Source organism: Idiotropiscis lumnitzeri, chromosome 10, assembly GCF_059441095.1.
Source record: "Idiotropiscis lumnitzeri isolate Australia: NSW breed Sydney's pygmy pipehorse chromosome 10, RoL_Ilum_1.0, whole genome shotgun sequence".
NCBI lineage: Eukaryota > Metazoa > Chordata > Actinopteri > Syngnathiformes > Syngnathidae > Idiotropiscis > Idiotropiscis lumnitzeri.
The window spans coordinates 6776261-6800454 of record NC_142400.1 but is presented as its reverse complement, the minus strand read 5'-3'; the positions used below and the strand labels follow the sequence as shown (position 1 = coordinate 6800454).

General features: G+C 40.0%; 1 long non-coding RNA gene across 1 annotated transcript in view; it reads right to left on the bottom strand.

The window, feature by feature from the left end:
- Positions 1–929: 929 nt before the first annotated feature.
- Positions 930–24194, bottom strand: part of LOC148328860 (uncharacterized) — a 58417-nt gene continuing 35152 nt past the window's right edge. The window contains exon 4 of the long non-coding RNA XR_015845578.1: positions 930–1761. This is a non-coding gene — a long non-coding RNA (uncharacterized LOC148328860). The remainder of the gene's footprint in view (positions 1762–24194) is intronic.

Genomic DNA, 24194 nt, shown 5'->3' with positions numbered 1-24194 from the left:
GTTTCTGTCCAAGTAAACAAATGCAAAGTGAATGTTACAGTTTTGCTATTTATAAGTTTTTTGCTCAGCAAATGAAAACAAGCAGGTTATTATCCGTAAGCGACCATTATTTCCCATCACATGATGCTCCAGTCTGTGATAATTGAAGGCTCTCTCCTCCACATGCTAATTGGAGGTTGACTTAATTGTGTTTTGATATACGGGAGAACATATAGGCTGCTGCTGCCGAGATTGTTTTTGTCAGACGGATCCTTGGCCATGGACGCCCTTCGGGATGTGACCCCCACTTTGCGCTGACTGGCAGCAGTCTCGGTTTCCAAGCAGCAACAGAAAGGCTCTTCCATGCGACTACTTCTGTTCATCTTATGGCAGTGAAGAAGCGATGTTTAGAAAACTCAAGAGATGCTTTGGTCACTTTGGTTTGGTTCAGATGAAAACGGGACGAATGACTAGAGATTTCGAGAAATTGGTCGCGGGATTTTATTGATGCAAGGGTTATAATAATTTGGAATTGTTCATTATAGTTTTTATTTCATTTTGACTTTAGTTTTTTTTTTAAATCAGATCAAAGCGGATTTGATTCGTTTTTATAACGTTTTTTATTTTCCAAAAATGCTTCAGTTTAGTTTTGTTTTAATAGGCTTTAGGATTAGTTTTAGTTTTTTTTTTTTTTTTTTTTTTCAGATATAACAAGTCTTTGTCAAGATTAAAAGATGCTTCGCCTTCAATCCAGGAAGTGCTAATGTCATCAGGCGGCAACCATCACTGGGTGTTTCGACCTGAAGGTTGTCTGGACAACAGGGGGGGGGGGCAATTGAAGACCCCCCTCCTTTACATCCAGGCACATTTCATATTTTTTTTACATTTTTTTTTTTTTTTTTTTTAAGAAAACAAGCACACTATGTGTAAAAAAACAAGAAAAAAAATGATCAAAAATTGTGTTCCACAGTGCAATAATTACAATGTTTTATAAATGGATAATGTGGTTTTAAAAATGTAGTCCTATTTTTATTTCAAAAGGTTTTAGTTGAAAAATTTGGAGAAGTACCTAAATGGAGTTCATCTGATGTTGAAGGGGGAAGCACAGCTTAAAAAGTTTGGGACGAACACGAAGCTTGCGCAGATGACTCACAGTTTATCCAATGAGGAGTGGCTTCCACACAATGAGCCTTAATTCTGCACGGGAAGGTCCGCAGAACGCAGGCGAACGACACAGCGTAAACAGTTTGTCTGCGCCGCTGGCTAGGCGTCGCCTCATTAATCGCTGATTGGCATCGACGAGGAGATAAACGCAACGGCGGAGGAGCAAAAAAAAAAAAATGAAACCAAAAAACGTCATCCCTGGCACAGGTGCTCGCTTGACGACTAACTGCTTTAATTATCCTTATTCAATCATTCTCCTTCTTCTTTGCAGCACCACCACTCTAGTATGGCATTATCCTCTTGTTGTCTCCGCCGCTCCACAAACGCCCATCAGAGGCGTTCTACCTGCTCGCTACTCTCCTGTCGTTTCACCTCGCAGGTTCGTCAAAGGGAAGAAAAGGCGCCACTTGAATGGCTGCCGTCTTGGTCGACACACTCGAGGTGGAGGAGGCGCGCCGTCGCCTTTCAAGGGAAACATCTGTGAGGTGATAGGACGGGAACGTGGGCGTCGTTGCACCTGCTTTGAGGTTTCCACAATGTCTTATTATTAGGGCCTGAGATGGAAGACACGGCACTCTTTGAGGTGGATATATTAGAGTTGGCCAATTGCAGCGGTTCCTATGAAGACAAACCCGTCGTACACGAGCAGTTATTCCAGTATTCCCATCTGAGATTAGTAATCTAACACATTACGATATTTTATGTAAGAATCTAATTTAAATTACTTTTTGACATTCAACAGCAGGACGTCAACCCTTTTTGAGGGTGGACAATAGCAAACAATTGCCGCTCGGCAACAGAAGTGAGTAACATGAAGCATTGATCACGCTGACTTCAACTATGGTATGGCACATGGATGGGTTGCTCGTTTTAAAATAAAACACAAAGTTTCAAACGGCACATTAAGGAACATACAAGTCATTAAAAAAAAAAAGAAAAAAATGATTAAATACGGGGCCGCAAAATATCATCATGTGGGCCGCAACTGGCCCCCGGGACTCATGTTTGAGACCACAGCTCTAGAAGCCATATTTAAAAGGACGCAGGTAGCGTACCATTTTTTTTAAAGACAACCTTGTCCAACCTACCAAGTTTGAAGTGATGAACCAACATAAAAAATATATTTGAATAATTCCGCTGTCAATAAAATGTTGCGACGGAGTTCGGGAAAGTTCATGATACCACTTGTTTATTTTTCAGCCAACTGAACTTCCTTTGGGTCATGGGGAAAATCCCATTTCTGATTTGCTGTCGTGTGATTTAGATTTTGCACTTGCATAATGATATCGTTGATTGGAATTGGAATTTCGAAAAATGCAGTTTAGTCATGTGGGGACATAATTTGTAGCAGGCGAGGATGGAACAGCTGCCCCCCTGAAAAATGTGATTTGGATTTATTATGCAGACAAAAGTGTTGGGACATGGATTTTAATCAATGGCTCAATCATTCGGAAGTCAATTCAGACATTTGTTTCTCAATGTGAGGAGTAAAAAATGAATAGATGTTAGAAGGAAAAAAAAAAAAAACGTGAACTCTGCTAAGCCACCGTCTCACCCTTCAACTTAATTGTTCATCTTAGCGGGACATTTCGCACACAGCTGTTCCCAGTTGTCGCTTCATCAACGTGTCCCAATACTTATTGTCAAAATGGCGTCTTTCTCAACAGTTGATGCCTCTCTTGGCATTAAAGCGGAAATAAAGCCTGTGGTTTCCCCCCGGGGAGCTCGCAGCACAACAACGCTGCAGGATTTGAGTGGATTGACACAAAACAAACGAGGTGATTTCCTTGGGATGGAGGGAGGGGCGATTGCGCTCCCCGACAAGTGGGGCTCCCCCGGGAGCACAAATAGAGATGTTAGCACTCCAAAGAGAGAAGCAGGCAGTGTCACTGCTTTCATGTTAGCGAGAGACAGAAAGATTCGTCTTCTACTACTGTCATCTGTCATGACAATAGAAAAAAAGTCTGGGTCCCATTTAGTTTCTCAAGTGGAAATATTCATCTTTACGAGAATCTATTCGGTGTGAATATGAAGAGTTGGAATGCAAAAGCAAACATTTTTTTTTTTTTTTTGGTGGACAATAGTAAACTATGAAAGCGGTTTGAAAATTTTTAAAAATTACCCCAAAAATAAATTATCCTATCCATCTCCATGAGTCTTTTTTTTTTTTTTTGCTATGTTTTAGTGCAACATCAGTTAATTGGCAACTTCCTGTGAGGTGCAGCATTGCATTTGAGGTTGACAAAAAGAGAAATGTGCTTATATCAAGTCAGGGATGCTTGACTTTGTCTTGCGGCCTGATAACGCCAACATTTGTTTGATGTAGTCTGAACCCTTTCGGAGACCCCAGATCATTCCCCTTCGAATCGGCACGGGTTCCCCGACAAGAGTCGACGCCATTTGTGGAAACGTGTTCGTCTCACTTTTTCACTTCAATTGTAGCCAACAACAACTGAAGCAGACAGATCGTCATGTTCTCATTTTCTTAGGTTTAAAAATAATTGACAATCTATTGTTTATGGCCCATTGTGCAAATGGAAAGAGAGAAAATTTGTTTTGCAACTAAGCACATGATGAACTATGATGTGAGCCCCCCCCCCCAAAAAAAAATAAATAAGAGAAATCATTTGAAATGTTCCAATGGTGTGATGCCTGACTGCTCCTGTTGTTGGACAAAACCCAATTAAAGTTATTTGCAAACACAGCTGACAAGTTTTTACACTTCCACACTAGCTTTAGTCCGACTTAAACCTTGCAGGGGTGAACAAAGTATTTTTCTATTATTTAATCTGGACCGACGAATATTTACAGAGATCATTTTAGAATTTTTAGACTATTTTTTTTAATTTGTTATTTAAAATGAGTAAGAGAGAGAGAGAGAGAGAGAGAGAGTATTTAGAAAATAAAACATTCACAAGGTTTATTCATTAGATTTTTCTTTCAAGTTGGGCGGGCCGGATTAAAACGTTTAACGGGCCGCATGTGAACCCCGGGCCGTAGTTTGCCCACGCCTGCTTTAGGCATTCAACATTGTCTTCAAGTAGTAAATTATTGGTCACTTGTTCAAGACACTTCCGAGCTCTGATGTACTTTAGACAATGCTTACTCGCTGTTGGGAGGAGTTTAGAAATCTTCCGTGAGCGCTCAAACAAGTGTCAGGGTTTCAGAGGGTGGTTAACAGGTTTAGTGTTTTAAATTAGGGTCTCAAGGTTGTTTTCGGGTTTCAAATGAGTGTTCGATTTTCAAAATATTTCAAACCATGGACAGTGTTTTGAATTCATGTTTTAATTTTTGATTATGGGTCCAAGTTAGGGTTCAGAATGGGATAGGGTTTTGAGCCAAAGTCAGGGTTTCAAATTAGGGTTTTAAGTTTGAGTCGGTGTTGCAAACGTCGGTTAGGGTTTCACATTGGGGTTTCAAGCTTCTGTTTGGATTTCACGCTGAAGTTAAGGTTTGAAAATTAGGGTTTCACGCTTGTGACCAGATTTTAAAATTAGGGTTTCAAGCTTTTGTTAGGGTTTTAAAATTGAGGTTTCAAGCTTGTTTTTTGCTTTTTTGAGCTTCAGTCAGGGTTTTGAATTAGGGTTTCAAACTTGGGTCCGGGTTGCAATCTTGAATTATGGTTTCAAACTTGTGTTTGGGTTTGAAATTAAGGTTTCAATTTGAATTTGGTCTTGGAATTAGGGTGTCAAAATTGAGTAAGGCATTCCAATGCTGCTTTAAAGCTTGAATTGGGCTTTCAAGCCGGGGTTTATCCGTTGTGATTGGGCGAGCATTATGCAGGCTGAAAAGTGTAAGCTTTTGTGTCCTCTCCCCCCCCGATGGCTCACCACGGCGCGTGCGTCGCTCTATTAGTTTAGTAATTGCTGGCCGATTAGCAGACGCGGCGCTTGGCAGGGCCCGGAGGCCCGCACGCTCTCTGGAAGGAGAAGCACCTCCTGGAGGATCCTGATACAATACAGCCGCCTGGCCACCATACATCCTGCTCGTCCTCCCCTCGTGGGTCGCCGCCTCCATCAATCCTCCGCCGCCTGTCTGGACGCCCACCAGCTGGCTTCATTACGGCCTCCTCCTCCCGCCTCCTCGTCTTCCTCCGATGTCTGCTGCCACATTTTCCCGCTGTTTTATCTCGGACGCTGGTCGAACCTTCGGACCTTCGTGCGGGCTTTCTTGCCAGGGAAGAGGCGGCTAATGGAAGAAGCCAAGTGGCCATCGTGGTGATTTGTTCTCTTGTGCTTCTTTTTAAAGGAGAAGTCAAGTCAAAAATGTGCTTCAATGGAATTTAATGTTCTTCACAAGACTAAAAACAGCCCGCTGATGAAATCCTTCACTCCAAGCCCAAGTAAAAGGAATGTACTTTTTTGACTTCTATAACCGTCAATGGCAGTGAATGAGTTAATATTGATTTTGTGGAATATGAATTGAGTAAAAGTCACATGACCAAGCCAGAAAAGAGGTGAACCGTGATGGTCGTTATCTGGGGCCTTGGGCACTGTGATGTCATTTTCAGTCGACAGCAAATGGCAGGACAATGCAAAATGGCCGCCCCTTGAGATGGTTGAAAAACGGGAAAATTTTGCTTCTTAATTGGTATTTCACAAATACAATATTAATCGCAGTGCTGTGTTTTAAAACCGTTAATTAATATGGGGTTAGGAGTTAAACAAAGGGATGTTTAAAAATAGAGTTTTGAATTTGGGTTTCAATGGTGAAGAGTTGAAATTAAGATTTGATGTTTTTGGATTTCAAATGGCAAACAAAAGATTCAAGCCAGGGTTACGGTTTAGAATGACGATTTCAAGCATGGGATAAGGATTCAAATGATGGTTTAACAATTAGGGTTAGGGTTTTAAATTAGAGTTTCAAACCACGGTTAGGGTTTCAAATAAGGCTTTCAACCTTTCGGGTTTCAAACACGGTTTTAGGTTTCCTACAAGTTTTTGATAAGATTCTTTTCAATGGAAGGTGGTGTTTTAAATGAGATCATTTTCCAGCACTGTAGTAATGTTGAGCGCCGCAAGAGTGTGTCGATGGCTACTCGCATCTTTCATTTTCATTCATCTTTGCATCCCTGCTGGCTCGCACACACCAAACACAAAGTTTTGAACTTGTACAAGCCTCCTGATCACAGAGTTAAATTCTGACGCTAATCAGCAGTCGTCCTGATCCACTCACTTTGCCTAATCTGTGTAAATCCAGATTAAAGCTGCCATTATGACAACAGTCAAACAGTCTTTTTTTTTTCACCTTCCCGCCACTGTGTCTGTGTTTGACGGAGCTCTGCAGTTGGACGGCGGACGAGTCGCAGCTGACTTAGTCACCCTTGCCTTTTCCCGTTTGTCATTATTTGCTTTGGAGGGATGACGGGAACTGGAGAGCAGACCGCAGATGGTCCTGTTGATTGTTTCTTGATAGGACGCCGCTGATAGGCAGATGGCATGAAAGGGGTGCAAGTCGTCTACCAAGTCTGTTATGGAAAAAATAATTATTGAATAGCCTTGAAATCCAGCTCAAAGTCTTTGTATTAGTAGTCCTGCACCCTCAAGAGTAAAAGAATTCAGCGTACTAGCAAAATGAGAGTGTCTTACGAGTAATGTTTTATCTACTACTCGTGCCACTTTTGGCCTATTGGCATGACTTTAAGCGAAAATATGACATTTAATGTTTAGTAAACGGGTTGCTGGGAGTGAATTTGTGCAATTCATTTTTTTTTTGTGGCGGGGAGGTTTTATTCGGTAAAATCTGTAAAATTAGATCATTTTTGCAAGACCCTTGGATGTGATCAACATGACCCTAAAATGGCTAACTTCTATTTTAAAGCTGAATTAGCTGTCTAGATTCTAGAGCAGGCGTGGGCAAACTATGGCCCGTGGGCCACATGTGGCCCGTTAAATGTTTTAATCCGGCCCGCCGAACTTGAAAAAAAATGAAATGAATAAACCTTTTTGTTTTATTTTCTAAATATTCTGTTTTTTCAGAGGCATATATATTGTTGTAATGCTTTTGTTCACCTTCATATTTAAAATGAAATATATTTTTTTTCTCCGATGAGGTGAGGTTACCAAAACACTTCATTTTAGAACCCAATCAAAAAGTTTGCCCACCCCTGTTCTAGAGTCCTCCATTTCATGCTAATCAGAAAAAATGAATTTTTGAAGACTTTACATTTTTAATCCAAGAGGCTTCTTCTGTTCTAAAAGGTTCCGTGTAGTCACCATGGATGCCCCCTAGTGGTGGTCACCGTGCCCATTCTGGCGCCGCGTCAAGTCAATATTTCCGTTCCTTTTCTGGTGCTGCTCCAAATCAAAATTCCCATTCCTGTTTTTGGTGCTGTGTCCCTCAAGTCCCTGAACCAGGTTAGCGACCAACCAAATCCAGATTGAGCAGCGAAGACCAGGAGAGCCAGGAAAAAGGTCATAGCTCAAGTCATCGATCTACTTATGTGCCAACGAGGCCTAACCTAACAAACACCATTTTTCCAACACTAGTTCTAATTGAAACCCAGGATCAAAACCCTAATCATAGTTTAGTACCCAAAGACAGACTTGAAACCCAAATTTACATCAACCAAAGTTGATCCGCTATTGCATCATTTTTTTTTTTTTTTGTTGGGCTACTTTCACTTATTGTGTGTGTGCGTGCATGTGTGTGTGAGAATGTCGATATTACGCTTCGGTGCGCACACGTTCAGAATATGTGAAACGTTGCTGCACCTCTCAGTCTGGCTTTTGCCCCTCGTGTGATTCACCTTCACGTTTGCAACCGTGCTGCACACGGCTGTCATTGTGCGTGCGTGCGTGTGCGCGCGTGCGTGTGCGTGTGTGTGTGTAGTGTGTCCGTCATCATTATGTACTTTTATTTTTCTGCTTCTTTAGCTTTGACAACACAAAGACGTGCCCGAGACATAGATTTAATATCCTCGTCTGCAACAAGGCCGCGTCTTGATGCAATAATCTCAAATTAAATCATGAATAATGGAAAGGGGAAAGTCATGAAGAGGAATTAATAATTCAATAGATAAATAATTTACAAAATAATCAAATACATAAATAATGACGGCCACCATAAATAAGAAATCCGATTAAATTTTTCTAGGCGGGCTGCCTGGTGCATGAGAAACCCAAACAAACAAATATACAGTCTTCCTTTAATATATACGTACACGTATTGAGTGAGCCATAGCTTTGTGCTGAAGTCGTACGTGTTATTTGACAAGTGGAAATTAATGTTAGATGGATCACTGAATGCGCACACACACACTTACGTTAAAAATCATTCGCACATGCTGTCATGTGACACGTCATGCCGCTATGAAATGGCTCATTTAGGATTATATCTACTCCATATATCATGTATACGTAAATATACAGTATGCGCTGGACTGTACGTGGCCGTTTCATTAGAAACACACGCTCAGACTAATGAGATTAGAATCTAGGACGTGAATGAAGAATTCTATCATGTTCACGTTTGATTAAAAATATTGGAGCGGTTTGCTGTAGTACTGAATCATGTTTCTAATACTTTGGTTACGTAACCAATTCAAATAAATATTAGGCACATTCAAAAATGGATTTGTGGAGTTTGATTGTGATATCAATCAGACATCAAGAAATCAACTGCTGAGCCCGTTTGAACTGGGTTGCTAACAAAAACAGCAACACCTACGGAGGTAGGAAGGTGTCACATGAAAGTCCAGCACGCCTCCACCTAACATGCTATCTCGACAATATATACAGCACCTAACCCAAGTTTATATGTCTAGCCCAACATTCCGAGTTCTAACCAATATATCTGATACTATATTCTCTGTCTCAACATTCCATCCTTAGTCCATCATTCCGAATCCAAACCTTGATCCCAAGTCCTACATTCCTGGTCTTAACCTTGAATCTTCAGTCATTGGATCAAATTTGACATTTCTTGTCTTGCTCTTGTTAACCTCGTCCGACATTTGGAGTCCTAACCTCTAATCGACATTCGTAATCCAAACCTCCTCAGTCTAGTTCAATATTTTCGTAGTCCGACATTCCTAGTTTTAACCTCAACTGTACTACATTCCCAGTACGACCTTTTAATCCGTAGTCCGACAGTACAGACCTAATCCTGCCCTACAATTTGTAGTAGCTTTACGTTCTTGGGCCTAAACCCCATCATAAATCCAACGTTAAAAGTCCTAAATTTAGATCCTTAGTTCAACATTCCAAATAATAATCCTTTAAATTTCTAGTCCTAGTCCTTTGTAGTAATCCAAACTATTTACTTCGAAACATTCCTAGTCCTAGATACTCACATTCATAGTCTTAACCTCTCTCCTTGGGACAACATTGTTTGTTCCTTCTTTTTTAACTTATCTCACGTTCTGCAGTACGAGTTTTAACCTTCATTGCCGAGTCCGACAGAAAATACCAAATCTAACTCGCAATCCCGAGCACGATATTCCAAGTCTGAATTTTTTATCCTTCGTCCCACATTCAGAATCCCAACCATGTATTCTTCATCCAACATTCCTAGTCCTTGCCACTACTCTTAGTCCTGCAGTCCTTGTCTTCACCGACCATCCCAACTCTGACCCTGCATTCCTAATCCTAATCTTTAGTCCAATCTTTAATTTACTTTTATTTTGATATAATTTGTCTCGCATTCCTAGTTCCAACTTTCCATTATTTGTCCAAAATGTCTAGTTCTCTCCACACTATCCTTGGTCCTGCATTCCAAGTTCAAAGCTCTCTGGTTATGCATTTACGAGTCTAGTTTTACAGTCCATCCCTAATCTTAAACTCTACTTTTAGTCCGACATTCCTTGACCTTCTATTCCATTTTGGTTCGATATTACCAGTCATAATCTTCTATCCCTAGTCCAAAATGACGAGTCCTAACCTTCAATACCTCAACCCACGACAGTAAACTCCTAGTCCAAACCTAGTATCCTTTATCTTTTTTTCCAAATCCCAAATTCATAGTCCGACTCACTATATCCTTATCTATGTTTATTTCCTCTCCGTCCACTCGCATTGAGTCCTCCATCTCCCACGGTGCGTTCATCCGGAGTCAAGTATGATGAACAAAAGGCGAGGTGTTGTCCAGTCCTCGTGATAGGAACAGATAAGGAGGTAACATCCGGAATAAGACACCTTAACGCGCATCCCGGGAGCATGAATAGCTTCCACGGGACTCTAAACGGCAATTATCTGTGTCACAGCCGCCTCGAGAGCGTTATCTATATCCACACACCTCTTCTCTCTCGATGCGACATGACAGCTCTTCTTTAGTTGTGCTACTCGCCGTTTGGAAGTCCTCAAGTGCTTAGGAGATGTCGGCCGATATGAATTCAAGTGTCAATAAACTGACGCCCCGCTGTTTTTTTTTTTTTTAACTGTACGCCATCCAGCCTTCTTTGATACAGAGATTATGTTCACAGTTTGCCGTCACAAAACCACAAAAGGGGAGAATCTGTGATCTAGAGAGACCACGACCAAACTTTTTGGGATCGTTTTACTCCTCCCACACACTTCCTTCATGCCCGTTTGTTCTCTCTAGCGCTTGCTGTGACGAAAATGACTAAATTCTGGTTTGCCCGTATAATGTGAATTAAATAAATAAATCCGTGATATAGCAGAGGCGTGAACTATGAAGCGCAATATAGCGGGTAACGCCGTTATTTCCATTTGTATAAGCGGCGGGCAAATTGATTTCCTGCCCGAGTGGCACACCCGGCTGTTATTTACATGTTAAAGGCACTTTTCTTTCAAGCGTACATTGTTCATGCAGGAATGAGACAAGTTTGCCACGCTCGCCGGAAAAAAAAACGTCAAAACGGTGTCACCGCGACGCCGAAAGAAAAGCAGCAGAAGAAAAACAGCAGTGAGGGTGTAATGAAATAAGACGTCACTAAGCTGATTTCTGCTTTCAGTGGTGTGCGTGGTTACCTGAAGTCAGGATGGATATAATCGATTGTTAACGATTGAGCGATTGTGTGAAATTGATTAATTGTTGCTGGAAGCAAACGAGGTAAAATGTACCACTTGAGTCTATAAAAAACTCCATGCAAAATGAAAAATTTTTTTTTAAAAATCAGGCTTTATTATTCCTTCAAATAGTTGTGAATTGAAATGTTGGATTAAGACGAGGTATTTGGGATTTCCCGTTAAAGGCTGTGACATGAAATGAAGGAAGAGGAGTAGAAATTTAGGACTAACAATTTGGGAATGGAGATAATTACCGGAAGACTGGAGATATACGGTTACAACTTGGAGTGTAGGGCTTGATTTTAAGGAATAGGACTAGGAAGTAAGGCCTGCATTCCGTATTTTCTGGACGACAAGGCACATCTGCATATAAGCCGCAGCAACTCTTAAAAAAAAAAAAATATATATATATATCTACAAGCCACACCAGCCTGTAAGCCGCGGTTTTCTTGGTTGAAATAAAACGTGTTGTGCTGTGAATGCACAAAAAGTTACATAAACAGATATTTAAAACAGTGCCTTTTAACTTTGCTATTTAAAATAGAACCAAGAAAAATAAAAATAAAAAAAATCAAGATTTATTCAGCGTATTTTCTGAACTATAGAGCGCCCCTAGTGGCGAAAAAAAATCCACAGAAAAGCCGCACCGTTGAATTAGCCGCATGGTTCAAAATCTTGAAAAAAAAGTAGCGGCTTATAGTCCGGAAAATAGTAAAGTAAATGTTAGAGAGGTAGCACGAGAAATAAAGAACCAAGGACGCGAGGTTAGGAGGAGGATACATGGTTCCGATTTGGAAAAGTAGCACGCGAGACAGAAGGTCAGGACTAGGACTAAAGAATCCAGAATGGAATTTAGGACTAGCGATAAAAATGTTTGTAGGACGAGGAATACAATCTTGGGACAAAGAATGAAGGGCTACAAAGAAAAAAGATCAAGGAGAGGATGTGAGGACGACAGACAACAAGGTTGTGAATGTGGACTACAGTTAGTTTAGGACCGACCTGAAATCTAAGACGAGAAAAATTCTGAAAATGAATAACGGACTTCATCACATCAGGAACTAATGTAGACATACAAAATTAGGACGAGGAATCGTAGTTTAGGACTAAGGATTGATGTCAATGCTGTTTTAGTCCTCTTCAAGTGACATCCACATCGACAGCGCCGATGTGGACTTTTTGTCAAGCTGTCAAAGTCATCAGTCGCCGGTTTCCGTGGAGACAAAAAATGAAGCATCATTAATTGATGCGCAGTAGCTATCAGTCTAAATATTTAGTCACCTCTCACAGACGACTTCTTCATTTTAAATGGCTTAAAAATACTTTATGTGTCCACTTGGGGCTGTTTTTAAATATTTGATCAGCATCATGAATAATTCATTAATGACTCATGCACAATGTGTTTTTCATTTATGCGTCCACATGCTGACTTGATGACATGACGGCATTTACTTATGCATTTCTTTGTCCACAGGACCTGGAACAAAACTTTTTCAAATATATATATTTTTTTTTTTTTTAGATTTTATGCTTGAGTATATGGTTTCTTATGTTTGGAAAAATGTATTCAGCATTTTCAGTGCACAGAAATTCTCAAAATGTGGTGGCTGAGTTCATTTTTGCCAAAATTAGCACACCCCTGGAATGCTTCAAAAATTCCTGATCCACAGTCCTGCATTTGTTGTCTTCTCACTCAAATCCGGCATTTCTTTCTAACCTGTTACTTCTAGTCTTTGTTCTTGCGCTGTGGTCATAAGCAGCTATCCTGTCATTTCGAGTCCTACGTTCCTATTCCAAATTCCCATTGATGTATTCAATTTTATATAAAGAGGTAGCATTAACGGGGAGAGAATATAATAAGGAACTCCACCAAAGTCCTACTTGGAAAGACAAAAGCTAAGAAGAGCTGCAGTGTTGTCGGACGCAGAGATTAGCATAAATGAAAACAGAAAAACAAATAAATGATCAAAAAAAAATCTGACTGTTGCATATAAGATTTGAAATTTTGAAAGATGAATTCATTTTAGTATTTGCTTATTTAATTTTATTAATTTTTTTAATTTTGCATATTTACATGGTTGCGCCTCCAAAACAACTAAACAGATAAGAGCTTCAATGAGCACACGCTGCTGCATGAAGAAGACATTATCAAGAAAGCAAGCCTAAAAAAAAAAGTTTGTCAAAAATGCTGGAAAGCAGCAGGAAGCAATTTTCTCATCTCTGATATCGACGAGCCGATCAAACTTGCCATATTTCTGAAATTATGACACCAAGACGGCATTAAATGAACATTGCGAGTTGAATGGCTTGTTATCTATCACGTTATGTCAAGAACATGAAGAATTTTTTAAAATCTTTTTTTATTTTGTATTTACATTAAAAAAAATAAACACACGCCAGTGGTTTTAACCCCATCTTAAGTCCAGTAGTTGGACTTTGGCTCCAGCCGTCACTTCCAGGAGAAAGAACGACGCTGGCAGGTGCGGCAGTTTATCACAACGCCAGAAATAATCCAAAGTGACAACTGGCAGCGGCACAAATGATTTATTAGTCTTTTTACTCGGCTCCTAACCATCCTCGGGCGGGAATCAATTATTCACCGACGACGTGTCTTCAAATCATTAATTCTGCCATGAGCAGGAGACAAGTCGAGCGGGCCTTGGACGGGGTTTACCCGGCGAGTTCTGCGACGCTGCGCCACGTTGGCCGGGCCAGAGTGCAGGAAGACTTTTTGGGTCCATTTATACCAATTGGGATTGTCACAACATCAGGATTCAAAGTAAAATAATTGAAATACACTGTAATCTAACCCCTTTTAGACCAGATAGGACAAAAGCCATGATATATTTTTTCCCTTTCATTTCATCTTATTAAAAGCATTAAAAACATCTTTAAAAAAAAATCTTATGTAAAAAATATGGCGGCATGAGGTGAAACTTTGCCGTCACATGCAATAACATCAGGCTATGATAACGTACGGCGTTGAGATACGATGTGACGCGACGATAACAGGCTACAATGTTAATTCCGCGAGTGCAGAAGCCCAAATTTCACCGCCAGCATTTTCTCCATTTGTAGCAATTAGGCTTGTCACAATATTAGGAACAGCACATTGACAGTGGAGATGAGTGAGATTGACGACATGAAAGGTGGCGGCGGAGTAGACTCATTCTTCTTGCTTTGCCTGGCAAATGCTTCAAGTTTTATGTATAATTAATTTGGTTGTGTTTTGGAAAGTTGTGTTTTATCTGCCATAATTCCAGCCCTCTCATCTTTATGAATACAAAGCATATATAATGCGCCGCCCGCCTGTTATTAATTATGGAAATAACACAACAAAAGCACATCCTAAATCCATTACGCTGGTAAGCAAGACTTGTCTCAATAAATCAGCATCTACAATCAAAATTGAAATCATTTTTTATGCATAATGTATGTGCTTGTTGCCTGCAACATCTGTTCATTATGCAGAGTAATGCATTCTTGTAGTTTTTTAAAAACTTGCGTCCTATAAAATAATCATAATGACTGCTTCATTACGGCTCGCGGGAAGACACCAGTACATTTTACAATACGCCACCTGATTTACGCCTTCATTTACTTCTTTTATGGTCCACGCCGTCGCAGGTTGGAAGGGAGAAACGTGTTTGCTCGTCATTTCTTTTTTTTAAATTTTTTTATTTTTAATACGTGCAAAGTAAATGAAGCACACGTGAAATGGCTGTGAAAGCTGTGTGGAACCCGAGTTCACTTCTCTAGTCATTCAATAGATAGACAGATAGATAGAAACAGTAGCTACATATTTTAGCTAGCTAGCTAACAAGGGAGCGAGAGCGAGAGAGAGAGTCAGAGAAACAAAGAAAGAAATAAAGAAAGACAGAAAAAAGAGAGAGAGAGAGAGGTTGCTAGCTAGCTAACTAGCTAGGTAGGTTGCTAAGTAGTTATGTGGGTACTACCTACAATCACACAACAGGAACATCCCAATACAATAATTGCGCGATAATCTTTACGAAGGAATAATCTTATTATTATTACTAGGTTGTAACTACTTGGATGAATAAAACAAAGTAAAATCGTGGTGGCATGAAGAAGCTGAGGCACTCCGTTAAAGAGGAGTTTCTTATTCCAAAGCATTTTGACGCGTCTATATGTCGTTTTAATCACCCTTTCCGTACTTGTCAATGTTGAAAAGCATCTGTTCTGTTTTTTCTAGGGCTGTCAAAATTAAAGAGTTAATGCAAGATTATTTAAAAAAAAAAAATCAACGCGATTAAATATTACAACTCAGTTAACTCAGTTTTATTTTTTTCAAACATTCATTTGCATAACTTGGGAAGCCAAATTCCAAATTAGCTGTACATCTTTAGCAAATGATCTCAGAACAAAATACCTTGCTTAAGTTAACCAACACTGCTGGAGTGGGTTGCTTACAACTAAATGTACTGTATAAGTTTTGAGAATTGTTTCTAAAAAGGTTTAGAACGCAGTGAAGGATCGCACACTTCATATTTGGTGATTTTGCATTAATTACAATATATTATTCAAGAAAATACCTGTTAAAAGCGTAAAAAAAATAATAGTAGGAGAAAACATGTGATTAATCGCAATTAATTAAGGATTTCCTTTGCGATTAATTAGTTAAAAAATAGAATCGCTTGACAGCACTATTTTTTTCACATTTAATGTGACAAGTACATCAAAGTAAAGCCTTGGTGAGTTAAAATTGTTAAAGTTCCCTTTGAAGAAAGGAGCATAAACCCATTGGTGAGCCCCATGAAGTTGAAACCAGTTGTCGCTTGCCACTACGTACTATACGTTTTTACGCTTCACTCATCCCGGGAAACATACAAAAAGTCAGGCCATACCCGGTCAGAGGTGCGACATGGATACAGATATGATCATAAGAACCAAGGAGCAGGTTTTTTGTTGATATTTCCTGCATTGAGATGTAGTTAAATATTGACGAGGTGACCTCCTTTCGCCTGCTGACCACAGCGAGCGTGTCGCCTGCGTCCTTGGGTCAGGCCTCAATTATTGATCACATCCACCCAAGCGAAAAATATGGGCACATCGCCTTTTCACCGTATTAAACACAGATCTCTTGATCGCTCATTTAGCCAAAAGACGTTTAACACAGTGTTGACCAAAGTACGGCTCATGGACCACTTGCGGCCCACTGTACTTTTTTTTTTTTTTTTAAATCAACTTAAAATTAACATTTGACACTGCTCAAAAAGAAGGATGACTGGAAGAGCAGTGTGAAAAGTGCTGCTGTTAAAAAAGTGGGGGGGTGATGTGACACCCAACCTCCACTAGCTCATCTAAATGCAGTTTTTATCTTCTGTTATTTAAGCATTAATGTTAAAACTATGCAGAATATTCCAGCAATAATACTAAATATACTTTTCAAAATTAAAGCCACTCCCACATTGCTTGCTTTATTTCAAAATAACTACAATGGATAAAAAAAAAACAATATAGAATTGCTTGATGGATTGGTTTTAACATGTTAAATTAAATTTCTAGAATGTGTCTTCCCAATTATGTGGCCCTTGTCACCAAATTCGGTTCATCATGGTAACTTTGCCTCAGACCAAATGGTTACAATCTGTGGGGTTCTCCAGGGATCAATGTTGGGCACCCTATTTTTCAATTTGTACATGCCTCTATTCGGCCAGCTAATATTCTGAACGTACAGCAGCGAGAAAGGACTTTGAATTGCCTCGCGTACAAATTGTTGTCTACAAATAAACTTTAATAAACCAATTTGGAGGTTAATTGTTTGTGTTATAAATATCGCAAAAACTGTTAATCATCTCTGAAGATCATTTTTTTATTTTTTTTTTGTAAAGGAATAAAAACTGCGATTGTGTGATCCGGTCAGACGCTGGCAGGCAACCATGTGTCTCGAAAGGGATGATGGCTTTGCAGTAAGCAGCAGCTGAGTGTGCAGGAGGAGACAGGAGGAGGAGGAAGGGGACGATCAGGAAGCGATGGCGGGCATGTTGTCGGGGCGTTCGGGGATCAGCGAGGAACAACAGCACTGCTCCTGTGCGTCTGCTCCCTGACACTTTCCCTAATCTGATAACGAACGAGGACAGGTTGCCTGGGTTGCTACCTGGCAGCCTACCTTTCCGACCCCCGCCACCGGATTGGGGCGGATAAGGTCCGGGCCCGAGCTTGGCAAGCGTCGGGCCCCGCAGCCTCGTGAGGATGCTTAAAGGCTGATTAATCATTGTTTCGGCGTCAGGACGAGGGGGACGGGAGGGGAAGCTGCGTTGCACACCTCTGAAGCAATTAATCCCCGTGATCTCCACCAGGTTTGTCTTGTAGATAAGTCGGCCGACCAAATTGTTCGCAATTCATCAAGCGGGCACCAAAAACACACAATTTATTTCCCGTCGTTCTTTCAACTTAAAAAAACAAAAAAACAAAAAAAAAATGTTTTATTATCTCTGTGTAAAATGTACTCCAGATTACAATGGGAATCTGCTTTTTCTTAAAAGTTTTCACCTCTTTACTGATGAAGTGCCTGCACCAAAAAACCGATATAACCAAATATTTAATCATCTAACAGGTTAAAGGGCACATGAATAATTTGTCACCTTTTAAAATGTAGCTCTTGTCACCTCTAAAAAATTTAATAATGCAATATTTAATAACATCTCAAATTTGTTCGCTTTAGGAAAGTGAAAAATCAAATAATCAATAAATAATTAATGACATCTTGAATATTTTCTTTGATGAAATCCCAACATTGGTAATTTGACTTCTTTTTGGGAAATTGCAACATCTATCTATTATTTAAACCGCTTTATCTTGACTAGAAATGGGCAAATCTCTAATAAACAACAATGACACATAAAACTAACACGTGTATAATATCACATTTACTTATGTATCCCAGGTGAAATCTTTATTTTTTAGACAAACATCAATAATTTTGCACCTCACCTCAGATTAATTTTACTGACTAAATTATACTTATACAAGGTGAGTTTATTTTTTTTCTTTAGCATTTTTAGCAAAGTTCAACATTAAGAATTTCCTTCCTTTTATCATTTCTTAAGTTGACCTCCAATAAATTGCAATTAACAGACGCAACTGATAAATACACAACCTAAATTGCTTCATTTTTTATTTTTTTTAGGAAAGTTTAACATCACTAATTTGTGCTCTTTGATCTTATCATACAACCTGAACGGATATAACCCGATACTGAAAAATAAATACCAGTGGCAATCTCTTCTTTTTAGGAAAGTGCAACATCAATTGTCGTAATGAAAAGGTGATTTCGTTTGTTTCTGTAGCAAGGTGAATTACGGGAGGATAAAAACCACCTCTGAAGATATTTAATCTCCGTGATCTCCACCAGGTTTGTCTTGTAGATAAATCGGCCTCCCAAATTGTTCCAAATTCATCCAGCGCATTCTCTCGCACCCCGCCCCACATAAAACACCCAATTTATCCCCCCATCGTTTACACTGGAGTTTTTTTTTCCATTAAAAAAAAAAGCTGCGACTTTGCCACATCGGAGTGTGCATTATATTAGCTCCCTATAAGATAAGTACCCCAGATTACGACAGGAATCTGCTTTTATTGCTCGCATCTGGCCCAGTCACAATTCATTTTTGCGTTTGCTGTGGCAAATTTTGAGCGATGGTGGCATAAATCACGCCGCTAATCAGAAACATAAGTGACAAGAAGCCATCGCACCCCCCCCACGGCTCACCAAACAACCAGAACCCCCGCCTCCCACAAAAAAAAAAAAAAAAAATCGACATATGGCTGGGAAAAGAACGCTTTTTATTTGCAAGGTATATAACCAGAGAGTAAAAAGAGATATTACCCGCCCTCATTTGCATTTTTTCCATCATCGCAGCTCTGGCGTGCGCTCCGACAACTTCAATAATGGACAAGAAAACATTTGTGCCTCGTTATAGATTTGATTCTCAACTCAAGCGCAGTTAGGTAAATGATGCGGATGGATGCTTTTTGTTGCAAGGTGAATTACGGCGCAAGGATCCTTGCGAAAAGTTCACTCCGTGCCGCCAATAAACGGCATTGACAAATGAACCAGATGCTGATAGTTCCGAATGCCTAATCAATTATGACAGTTGCAATCTTTTCTTTTTAGGAAAGTACAACAATAATTTGTCTTCTTTTAGTGGCCTCACCTCATCTCGAATGACGACAAAAATGATATTTATCACCATAATTCATTCTTTTTTTTTTTTTTTTTTTTAATAAAGTACACCAATAATGTGTCCTCTTTCACCTTTGCTAAAACTTGAGTCACCTCATCTCTAATAAACTGCATTGACAGATAAAAATATAGCCCAATATTTAAAAATCTATAAAATGTTACATCTTTTATTTATTTTTTTTTATGGGAAAAAACAATATCAAGGACTTGCCCTTTAAATTTTCAAAGCATTGACACACTCAATAAAATGTCCTGACGCACAAACCAGATGAAATCTTTTGTTTTGAGGAAAGGACAAACATGAATAGTTGCAGGCGAGAATCTTGGATGAAAGTTGACTTCATGCCTCGAATAAAATCTCAATTGACAGACGAACTGAACGTTGTTATAACCTGATAATTACAAGTTAGATAAGTTTGCCCTCTTGGAGAAATGCAACATGCATAATTGATCTTTTTTTAATCTGAACTAAAAGTAGAATGCATGCCTCGAAAAGCTGCATTGACAGTAAATTCCCCTATGAATAAAATATTGTATTAAAAAAACAAAAAACAATAAGAGCAAACATATTTAATCACATGTAATTCCTTAAATCTTTACTTAAAAAATTGAACATTAATAGTTTATCTACACTTTTGGAAATGAAAGATTATTGAATAAAAAGCACTGAACGTTCTTTTTTTAATTTTTTTTTTTTTTTTAATTTGTAGTAAAGTGAAACTAAAGTTTGTCTTCCTTCAAGGAAACAAATTATGAATTGACGAATTAACTGCACCAAAAGACATAAGAGACTAACTTAACCTGACACTTAATATTTAACAGTTCAAATATTTTCCTTTTAGGAAAGTGAAACTAAAGTTTGTCTTATTTTAAGTGAACTAATTATGAAAAAATACAATGCAGATAGAATCAGACACTTGATGACAATTGACCGTTGAAATGTTTTCTTTTCAGGAAAGTCCAATGTCGCTTTAATGACAAGGAGATTTATTTTTTTTTTGTTGCAAAATGAACATCTTTGCTCAAAGTTCATACCTCGCCTCTAATAAACCGCAACGGCAGGCCAACCTGACGCTGATGCGACAAGACCAATCCCGGTTATTACGAGTTCTCTGCGGAAAACTCCCGCCTCTTGCTTCCAAATCATATTTGGAGAGAGGAGAAGTAGGAGGGCCGAGGGGGGCGCACATTCTTGCCAATAATAGTAAAATGGCTGCGGTTTTAATTGCGTCATTACATAGCCAATATCAGCCGCCTGCCTGCCAATATCAATATTGCCATAACGCGGGCTGAATACAGATGACCACGGGTGCATGCGGGGCGCCACCCCCCAGCCGCTCCCCCCCCCTTGCACCGAGGGAGGAAGGTGTGTGTGTGTGTGGTGGGCGACTCGTCTTTCTAATGTCCCGCCCCAGAGTCCCACCCTTGTTTGGAGTTTCATGGCGGGATGGTGCCACACACAGGAATTGATGGGCCTTGAGGGGAACATTTGCGTGTGTTTGTGTGTGTGTATCCGTGCACGCGTGTGTATGTCTGAGAAAACGAAATGTATTCATATTGTTGTGGTCACTCATCGTAGGGCGTGAATGTCAGATTCAGTTTGGACTTTCTCCGGCTTGGGGTTCAAAACACAGTTCGGGTTGTCCGCCAGGGTTTTAAAGCACGGTTAAGGTTCCCGGCTAGCGTTTTAAAACACAGAAGGTTTTAATGCTAACATACAGTATAAAGTATAAACCTTCGAAGTTCAAACAACTTTTACTTTAACGTACACGGAGCGGTGACACAAAGTAAGTAGTAAAACAATATATTGCGGAGATGCCGTCAATGATAAGACGAGGAGGCAAAGTACGCTTTGATATTCACGCAAAAAAAAAGACAGTCTCGATCATTTTTACGAAGGCAGAATTCCCACAATGCACTGGGCGTATCCCCATTAATAAATTCAGGACCGTGGGGATGATTTTGCCCTTTCAATATTTCACGCTTGCATCCAGTGTCTCCTTGCATCAGATTGTTGTTTAACTCTTAATGTCACTGCAGTATATAAAGACGGTGTGCGAGGATGAGTGGCGCCACAAGACAGGAAGGACGGATGATTTATTTACTGGCAACATGTCAGTCAGATCTGCTGTGGACTTAGCAACTGCGGTCTGAGGTTAGCACGTTAGCATGAACGGCATGACCTTGCACATAGCAAAACAACAACAAGCTATTCTCAGGCGACGGGGATTTCGTTGCCGGGTTCTTTACAAATAGGACGATATTAAATCACGACATACAAACTTCATATCCGCAGACATGTACAGGAGAGGTTTTCTGTGTTTTAGTTGATGCGCCATTTGCGCAGAAATATCAAGTAATTAAAGCTGAAGACGACCGCAATATTAATGCTAGTTTAATTAGCCCGCCTTTGCCGTTTCCCATTATGTGTTAGCATTAAGCTAAAGGACTTTCGGAAGGCACTAAAAATGTGTACTAATTCTTTGTTTTACGATGAAACTTCAACTGAAATTAGGAATAAACAACCTGTCCGTTCACACTTTATTGTGACGTTTCCTGCCGCCATCTAGCAGCGAAATGCCAGAAATTGACATTTGGCAAATTTTTGTTCGCAAGACAAATCAGCTTATGGGGTGAAAAACCCTCCCGTTGAGGCACTCAGAAGTAAAGGTACCACGGTATTTTTGTTTGGTAATAAGTCCATACACCATATACATGTAAGAAGTGCTGCCTACACAAGTGAAAAATTTTCTATTGTATTTCCGTGACATTGTGTGATATTGGCAGTACGCCAAAGAGTATTCCACCTGTCATCAATTTTAGACCAACTTCACACACGTCTGCTCTTCTGACCTAACTTTTATTGTGAAGTGGAGTCATGATTGTTTCCCTGCACCTGGTATTTGTTTTGCCTTCCTCCCTCCCTCCCCCCACCCTCCATGATGAGACCCCTGATTGATGGACAGGGTCCAGGACATCTCTGCGATCGACAGCTGTTGATAGCTCTGAAATGGAGAGCAGCAGTCGGAGCGTAACAATGAGCTCATTGGGCTCTTGGCTTGGGTCGACAGTACTGGGGACGGGGTGGGGGGGGGGTGAGTGCGCAGGGGGTACCTCGTGAATTTCACGGGGGACCACAAATGAGTGCACATGGAAATTGAGCTGGGGAGGAGAGCATAACTAGTAATACAACATTGATAATTACAATAAGCACAGCAAACTGAAAACAATTCAAACTTCTTTTTGTTGATTTGAATGACGCAAGATAGTCCTTAAAGAGAAGATTATTATAATTCTCATTATTATATAACGCCTTGTATTATTTTTATGCCTAGGCCGAAGGTTCTCAGTTTGCTTTTGTTTGCGTTCTAATAGAATTGTTTTGTTTTTTTTTTATTCAGATCATCGATTCTGGTGCCAAAGAGTTTTTTTCCAGGTCTTGGGGGAGGTCTATGCTCAACAATCAAGTGCCATTCCAGTTTAATTTGGCCGATTAAGGATGGAACAAAATATCAATATCACAGTGTGTCGTGTCATTAAAGGTCAGCACAAAGTCGACAATACAAGAGGGTAGATTGTTGTACCTCAAGGGATAAAAATAGACTCCCACTACTTGAGTCCGATAGTCACTCATCGGCATATCGTACCAAAGGGTACATTGTTCCACAAATATTAGACTCCCACAGTCTAGCAGACTCTTGGTCGTTAAATAATCAGCCGCAACTGTACAGGACATCATGGAGGTTGTTGTACCTTAGAGGCAAGTCCGCTTTTGGAGTATATAAGACAATAGGGTAGATTGTTGGACCTTTCGGGACACAAGTCAATTTCCACAATTTGGGAGTCCAATAGTAAAGCCGAAACATACAGGACATCAGAGTAGATTGTTGTACCATTGTGGACACAGTGAATCCCACTTTTGAAGTGTATAGCACAACAGGTAGACTGTTATACTTCTAGAGACACAAACAAAAGTTCAATAGTCAGTCCTAAGTGCACACCACAACAGGGTCGATTGTCGCACTTTTGTTTTTTAATAGGTGACATGATACAAGCTGTTTTTGAGGAGGCCAACCATCGTTTTGTGGCGCACATACGTCAATATCCGTCCGCTGCGGTTACCAAAACAACACATTTCAATGTGAAATTTGCCTTGTGGGAGGTCAGCCGTCCCTGAGCTTAATTAAGGTAATTTCAACATCTTCCCTCATTTTTAAAAGCTCTTATTTGGCATCCGCTTATTTCTCATATTAAAAAAGACAACATAAGGCGGAAAATGATTTGGCAATGATTTTTGCGAGATTGAGCCCCCTATTGAGGGAAATCTTGGGGTTTCGCGCGGTGATGAAATGCTTAATAAGAATATGTGCGGAGGCTGCCAGCGCCGCCATTGTGCGCGCTAACGGCTCGCTGGAGTGTGCGAGGACTTGTAAACTTTCCAAGCCTCGCAAAGTTCACCTCCCGAGTTTTTGCCTCATCGCGGCATCTGCGATTAGACGGGAAGGAGAACATCTTTAATTGCTTTAAAATCTGAATGCATGATAAGACGGGATTAATTTGATTTTTTTTCTCCCCCTTCGTACAAGTAGCAGATGGTTTATGTCTTCGCAAAGGCTCCTGTTGTAAAATGAGATTCCCTCAGCACGCCTGTGATTGGTCACTGCTAATGAAGCATGCTGGGCTGATTATTGATTTAGAAAATGAGGACAACACAAGTATTGTGCTTGTGTGTGTGTGTGTGTGTAATAAATTAAAGACAAGCTTTGTTTAGGAGTTGACAGAAATCTGCTTTAAACGACATCAAATATTACATTTTCCGTTCAGGTGCTCTCCGGCCTGTCACACTCGTTTTATTGTTTATTTCCAAACAGCCACTT